Here is an 8,382-nt window from a genome sequence, read left to right as displayed (position 1 = left end):
CCCCTTTAATAGTGTCTGCTTTCTACTGTTTCTGGCTGTAGGATCTCTCACAGTCTTAACCTGTGGTCACAGTTTCCACGTTTCTGCTGACAGTTCTCATCCCCTCACCCTTAGTTGAGGTCTGTCTTTACCTGGGTTTTCCTTAAAGCACACAGTGGTACCCTCTTTCTTCTCCTCTCAGTCTGCTGTATGCACCCCATCTTCAAGAGGACTAGATGATCAAAGACACCCCACCCCATGTTCAATACTGTAGAGTTCTACACTTCCCTCCTGTGACTCTATTCATACTCCCTTGGGACCACAGATATCCCCAAAAGAGAAAGGAAACGTAGGCACTGTTCATGCTAAGACACAAACAACCTGCCTCCAGAGGAGCAAAGGAAGCTAACATACACTCAGCACTTAATGGGCACCAGGCACCAAGTCCACAATCTCCTTTCATTATTTCTAGTAGTCACATGAGGACACCTGTTAATGTACTCAACCAAGCTCAGAGATAATAATTTAACAGTAAACGTAAGGCAAAGGCGAAACCAAAATTCAAACCTAGTCTACACAACTTCAAAACTCTCTCTGGCATACACTGCTTTTAGTTCTGAAAGAAAACTCCAGCCAGTCACATGTGGCAGAATGGCAGTATTTTGATGGAAATGCTCCCTTGCTGATTTCCAGCCAAAGCCTTGACAAACTGTAATCTGAAAACCTCTGAACTTCTGTGGCCCACCTCTCTATAAAAGGTCCCCTAAACCCTCACTCTCAGTAACAACTCAGGAAGGAGCTTTCACAGTGTTCATTTTATGTAAGGCTTTCACGCAAGTGTTCCAGCAACTCTGAAAAGCAGTGGAAGTACTGACTTTAAAGATGAGGGGGGGCTGGAGAGATGGCTCGGTGGTTAAGAGCACTGACTGCTCTTCCAGAGGTCCTGAGTTCAATTCCCAGCAACTATATGGTGGCTCACAACCATCTGTAATGACATCTGATGCCCTCTTCTGGTGTATCTGAAGAGAGTGACAGTGTACTCACATGTATAAAATAAAATCTTTAAAAAGAAACATGAGGGGCTGGGGCATAGCAGGACTAAACAGCCACCTACCCTCTGCTTTAGTCACCACCCCTGACATTTAAGTTCTTCCCACCCAGTAGCTGTGCCCTGCACACACACACCCTCTTGCCCCTTCAACAGGTCTGGGTCTCCATCCCTGATCCCTGAGATCCTGTCCTGGCAGAACCAGCTTTGACCCCAGCCCTGCCTTACGAACTTCCAGTCCCCTCCACCACCTTACAGTTTTCACTTTCCTTCCTTCACCCCGAGTATACCTCTTCTGTGTAAATTCTTTGAGAACTGTACCTGGAGAATCAGGGTAGAGTAAGAAAAGCTCTAGAATCAGCAGATTTTCTTCCTGCACCCACAAAGCACTATAGTTTTCATACTAAAGCACATTTCCCAAGGGCCCACCCTGAGCTGGGTCTGAAGCTCGCCTCACAAACCCTCAATGTTGCAAGCCACCTGTTACTTCACAGACCACACCAGGAAGCTGGGGCCCAGAAAGCTTAACTAAGGTTAGAGTTAGGAAGTGGTTAAGTGGGGATTCAGACTCATGCATGGTGTCCACAGCAGTCTATCATGCAAGTTACTGGGAGTGCAACGGCTATACTGACTATAAAGAACAGTCAGAAGTGAGATTTCAAAGATGGGCAGAAGCAACATCTCCTAGCCTGGGGTGATCTGCCTGCAGACTAGCACGACAGCCTGAGACAACTTTGTGCACCACTGTGGCCCTACTGTGACACCGTGCACACAGCAGGGTCTCCTTCCATCCTCTGCAATTATCTTTATTTCTGAAGAGAAGAAAATCGGTCTCATATATTGACTTCGCAGTTCTGTATTTCTATAGTGTAGAAAATGAATTATTTAAAGTCACTGCCCACAGATGGCCAGGGTGATTAGGTCCTTGATAGAGCTGGAAGTCACTGACGAGGGAGGGAGCCCTGAGCAGGAGTCAGTGCTCACCCCTGTGCCCTGCTCAGGCATTGACTACTGCGAACACCTTAACGGGACTTAGCTGGGAAGCTAGATGGAGAAGAGACCCGCCTTGGGAAGGACAGAGCCTGGACCCCTGGAGGCAAAGGAGGATGGCTGAGCTCTCACCACCACCATTCCTCTGCTAAGCCTTTCTTCACCTACCTTGTTTTGTGTAACCATCACACTTGTCATTTCTCCACAGTCATGCCAAATGGCAGACACAGTGTGCACTCATCCTTCTAAACCTCTCCCCTACATGTGCTACACACCATGTACACAGAATAAAAACCTGGCGCATGCGTGGGCAAACACACACACACCAATTTTGGGTTAATGTACAGAGTTTCCCTAAAGACAGGATTGACCTTAATGACCAAGTGAACAGGTCTTAAGCAAAAAGAATAAACCAATAAATTTGGCTGGTATAATGGGGAAGACAGCCAAGGCCGAGGCCAGAGGTACATAAAAGAGGTGACTGCAGGTGACTCTAACTGCCCCGCTGCCTAGAGGGATGGTTTGGCATAAAGCATCTTCCCCAATGGTGCTGGTGCCAGAGCTTAGAGAGGCTGCACGGCTATAGAGGAAACCATCGAAGTTTGACACCGTGAGACAAAGGGAGGTAGCCAGGTGTAGTGCAGAGTCCAGATCAGTGGGATCCCACTGTGGGAGGTGCTGGGAATCCCATGCACCCACGAAAATTTCAGACTGAAGTCTGAGTAACCTGGTTAGTGGCTAGGCTGTACATGAGAACGGTGGGGCACTTCAAATGGTCCAATCCGGTCTACCTGCCCTTCACAACAAATTCGGGCCAGCAACCAGACTGCCATGTTTCTGTGACCAACCAAAGGGTTTTATTCTTTTCGTGTTAGTGCACCTGGTACTTTCTCTGGCAAACTCTTTTGACTAGGTATAAGAGAGAGCCAGGCAGAGACAAGCCTTCTACTTTTCCTGCAAACCCTGAGTAGCTATGTATCTTCCACTATCAGTTCAGGCTGTTATCACTCCGAAGGCCTAGCCTACTATGAGTATCCCAGTGGAGTGAGGTGCTTGTCCACATGCATCCTTAACTCCCCTACTGAACTGAGAGCACTCAGTGCAAGGGATTAGCACAGTGCCTAGAAGAGAAGCACTTAACAAACTTAACAAGCACTTAAACAAACACCCACCCATTTTCTTCAATTTGAATTCCCTATGCCCTCAAGCAATCTTAACATACTTGTCATTTAAACACTAAATGTTATAAAAGTGAACCAGAGGGGCCTCCGCTGTCATACTCTCTTCCAGGGGAATTTAGGAGTGGTGACAGGTCCTTGTGACAGCCAGGGGAGACCTGTATGCGCAGGGGTAGGTGCTCACGCCTATGCCATGAGAGGCAATAGCTTCTCCAGGTGGAATGAGGAGCAACTGAGCTCCCACAGTAGGCCAGTGAGGGGCTCAGACCTGAGAGCACCTCATCAGGGCTGAGCAGGAGCCTAGCTGACCGGGCAGAAGAGGCCTGGGTTTAGAGAGGATGAGTCGCTGGGAATCTTATTCATCACTGAAGCCAAGTTTTAAAAATAAGTCACATACTATAAACCACCACCACAGCCATTTATTAAGTGCTTGCCAGGCACTGTGCTAAAGCTTTACAGACATTATTTCAGTTAATCCAGCAACCCTGAGGTAGATATTTTCAAACCCCCACCCCCACAAGTCATTATAGTAAAGGAAACTGAGACTCAGGTTAAAAGAATCAACCAATGTCAAACCCAGCTGGTAAGTAGCAAGCTAGAAATGTACCAAAGGGACTAGACCCCAGACACATGCTTTTAAACACTAGACTTTTCCCTTGAAAATTAAGGACACATATTCCTTCCCAAAATGAGAACAGATTTTAGGTGAGGAGGGTGGGCAGTTTTAGAATAACTTCTTGAATCAACTATAGAACTTATTCTCTTGGAGGAATGGAGTCATGGGGACAAGCTGACCCCTGGGGCCTCTCCTTGGCCTCTACCATCCACCCTTTCTCACCGGAGGCCTCCACTCTTGACACCAGACTACTCAACATGCTGCTTCCCTTCTAGAAAGCTCAGGAATGTAGGGGTCTGTCAAATTTGGTGACACTGAGCCAAAGACCTGAGAGAAATTAGGAGACATTCAGAAAACATCCCTCATCCCTGAACTGCTGGACCCTAAGGCACGAGGACACACTCAGATGGAAACACAGAGCTGGCTCCTGCCACCCTAGTCTCCCAAGCCTGGCCTCTCTGTCTCCTCACTAAGTCCTTCACTCTCCAGGTCCCTCCCCAGTTGTCTCCAAGGCATCAGTAATCTCAGGCCCATGGACCTCGAGGACACCAGTTTCTGAGCCTGTTCCTCCGGAAACATCCCAAAAGTTTCTGCTCAACTGGGCTCCCTATGTGTCTCTAACTAAACAGAGCTGGCTGAAGGAGGAGCCGCCAGAGGGAGACAGTGAACCAGCACGGAAAGACAATGGATGGTGAGGGCAGAGGAGGACACAGGGCAACAGAGCTACCTGAGGTCAGAGGTGAAGCAGGGACAGGGAGAAGCCCAGTGGAGAGGGATCCTCCAGCCAAGCTGTCCAGCACTTGGAACCAGAGAGCTTCTTTGAGGAGAAGAGCCTTGGTAAAGAAGCCACTGAGAGCCTGGGTAGGAGAAAGCTCAAGGATCCACTTAAGAGATGGGTTAAGAGGACACCAAGAGGAAGAGGAACTGGAAAGGCCTGGGCCTCCAGAACCCTGACTACTTCTACCATCCCCAACCTGCCCATCTAGGTAAAACTGGCAGAGGGTCCCTGCTGGTAGCCCTTGCTAAATTCTGCACCAAGTCTGGTGGATGAACGACAACAGAGGTAGGGACTTACCAAGGACTGAGATAGCACCATCCTTGACAAGTTCACATCAGGAAAGGAGACAGAGGAGCCCCTCCCCCAAGCCTTGAGGGGCCTGGGGTCTAAGGAACACACTAATGGTAAGGACTACTACTTGGTACAGATTAATACTCGTAGGCTTTTGAAGGGACGGGGTGAGTGGTGAGGTAAGTCTCAAACACTGGAAGATCTAAGTTGGATTCTCCACACATCACTGGGTCACTCACTGAGCCAGGAACCTCAATGCTCCCCACAGCAATGGCCCACTGATCCAGAGTAAGTCAATGCTGAGGCTTGAGGATGAGTCTCCTCCTGACAGCCTGTGTGCACTGCTCTTCCTCACAGCCCCTCCTTACACACACCTAGGCTCTGCTACTCTTCATATGGTTTCCTTTCCAACTTCCACTAGTGTCTGGGGTTTGATAAAGATCAGGTTTCTCGCACAAGGTCAAGTGCTGGGAAGTGACAGAACCTTGCCACAGGTGGAGCGCAACAGTGTCGACTACTACAGAAACACTTCCTGTAACTAAGCACACATCACAACTAGCCTACTGCTACTGTCCCAGGGCTTGTGCCCACCACTTACTTATCTACAATAACTTCACTGGCTCATGCAGAAAGATGTCTGTTTGCAAATCCATCTCAAGCTGGGACTGGACTCCTAGTCTATGAAGGCATGCAAACTCTACCCACACTTGTGGGAACCCCAAAAGGGTACTTGGCCCAGAAGATTCTGGGGTCAGAGATAGGGAGTGTCTCCCCATACTGGGCTGGCCCACTAGTAAGGATCCTTCCCTTCTCTGTCTCCTAACAGATTCAGATTAATGATGGCTCATTCCTAATTGTCAAATTTCTTTTCCTTCATCCTGTGTCTAATCACCAGTGACAGAAACCATTACGCAAATGAGAGCAGACGACTTCCCCCAACTGTTCGCGTTGGTAAAAACCTTGTAATTTAGAGCTCTGATTTGTAGGGGAAGCTGGTCTCCCCCAGGCATCCTGGGCATCTGCTCAACTGATGCCCAGAACAGCCCCTCCTCCACCCCATAACTCCAACCCCCCAGCAAATATTTGACTTCACAAAACAGTAGTTTTCACTGTACTGCTGCTATAAACATGAGGGCTTGCAACATGGCTGACCCCTGGACAAGCCCAAATCTCCACCTTCCTTGGCACGTCTGACTCCCATGCTGCTGGCTAGAATGGGCAGACACTGTAGTGACGCTTTCGCTGTTGCAAGTAGAAATGGAGCCTCAATAGCCCTAACCTAGGTGAGATCCTGCAAGACATCCCCAGGAGGAAGTGGCCCAGCGGAACATGAATCAAGTGACCTAGAGCTACCTCTTGGCATGCAGAGGCACTGAGGAGAGCTATGGGACCGACACTCAAGAGCACAGAGCACCCTTTCCCCAGTAGAGTCAGTGCTTACTCTGGTTTCCCTAGAACCCTTCGACTGTGAAGATGCTTTCCACGCAGCTTTTCCAGGTCTCTAGCTGGAACCCCCAAGCCTCTCACCCTTCCACACTCTCTTGCCTGAGCCTGCCTGCACACTGCCTGGGGAACAAGGCTTGCTGTGAGGTAGAGAACTAACAGCATTTGGAAGAAATGGAGGAGCAGGGGAGGGGTGGGTTTATAGCCAACAGCACTAGGTTTGATGTAGACTACCACTCTTCATCTACTCTGAGAGGTTTCTTCATCTGTGAAGTAAGCTACTGTGTAGCATTGTGAAGGACAAAGCTAAAAGCAATAGGTACACATCTGGTGACTAGAGATCAGGAACAGTTATTACATCATACCAGAATCAGGGCCAATCCTGTGATGGTCCCAAAGCTCACCTTTTCTCTCCTTGCCCCCAGCCACCCTAGGTCAGACCTCTGAGAGGCAGAGTACACTGAAGGATCAACCAAGCAGATCCCCATTCCCTTCTACACATCCCTGACACCTCTGGGGGCAGAGCCAGGAACATGGATCTGCTGAGAATGAAAATTTGCCATGGTGGCTAAACTGATACCGCTCTGCCTTGCTCTTTCCCCAGAGATGGAGGCATGAGTTTACTGTAGTCACAGTGCAGTGCTCAGCACTGGCTGTATTTAGAGCTCTACTCAAGAAGGCACCAGGTCTGCACACCCACACTGCATCAGAGCGCCCAGAATGGGGTACTAAAGATCCCTCCCCTAAATGCACACAGGGGTGCACAAGCATACACATGTCCATGGGGCACTGCAAGCTGAGTTTCGGGGCTAAGACCCACAGCTTGGACACCAGAGGTCAAATCTACAGGGAAGGGGATTAAAAGGTGACAAAGAAAAGAATAAAATCAGACTTGTAACTCAGATTTTTAGAGAAAAGGATGTTGGAGAAGGGACTTGAGGTAAGTGGATACAGGGCCACCACTCTGCCAAGCTGCAGGGCCCCATTCCCTCTTAACAGATGTGAATGGTGGCTCTGTGTTGTGTAACGTTGAGCTGCCCAGCGATAAGCTGCAGCCCCGAGGAGGGTTCCCATAAATAGCTACCAACAGGAAAGTAAATCCTATCTCCAAGCTCTACCAGTTCTGCTCCAGCTGACATGCGACACTTTGTTGGGTCTGGCAGAGGCACTGGCTCTAAGAGGCAAGAGGACATTTCCCCTTGCCCTGAGGTGGATGAAAGGTACTGAGTTAGCTGCCTAAGTCTGACCCCATTTCATCTACTCAGCCAGGAAGCTCAGCAGGAGCAGGGGATGTGACCTGGACAGGGAAAGACAGGGACCTGGAGGCTTGAGCCAGTCAGCTTTAGGTAGACTGCAGTAAGATCTGACCAGGACAGGATGGCTAAAATCCGAGTTTAAAAGCTAAAGGCTAAGTCGGGCAGTATCTGGGGTTCACACCACACTGTCACACTGGACAATGTAAGCAGGAGAGAACCTTAGTAAGCAAGAAGGATGGCAAGTGTGAACACACATACATATAAGTGTGCAGATGTGTACACACACATGCAGAGGTTCATACCCCTGGAGCCCAGAGAAGTCAGAGCTAGTACAATGCAGTACAGGACAAGAGCTGGTACTGAAAGAGACCAGCTGCATCTGCCTGTGTTTGGACATATGCCACAATCCTCTGCTTTTAGGTCCCCAAGTTTCCTTCTATGTATGGCTTGAGCGTGTTGTTCTCAACCGGAATCCTATCTAATCCTCTTCCACTAGAAGGCTCCCAAAGATAAGCCCCCTTCTCAGTGTCCCCAATGGGTCCCAGCAGCTATTGCCACCTGGTTTGTAGTCTGACTGTGCTGCAAAAACTGGCAGAAGGCAGACTGATGTGCAGATTCCTCCTGGCACCCCAGCCCAGATGTTGTGGGACACAGGAGCATCTCCCCTCCCAGGCCGAGGCCCTGAGGCTCCAGGAGACAGGAGCTGAGGGCCCGAATTGACATCCTGACCCAGGAAGAGGGAACAAGGAACAGATACATGCATGTGTGTGTATACACACATGCATATGCACACATGTACACAC

This window comes from Rattus norvegicus, chromosome 1, assembly GCF_021556685.1.
Source record: "Rattus norvegicus strain SHRSP/BbbUtx chromosome 1, alternate assembly SHRSP_T2T, whole genome shotgun sequence".
Classification (NCBI taxonomy): Eukaryota; Metazoa; Chordata; class Mammalia; order Rodentia; family Muridae; genus Rattus; species Rattus norvegicus.
The sequence above is the reverse complement of the archived record's forward strand: the minus strand, read 5'-3'. Positions refer to the sequence as shown.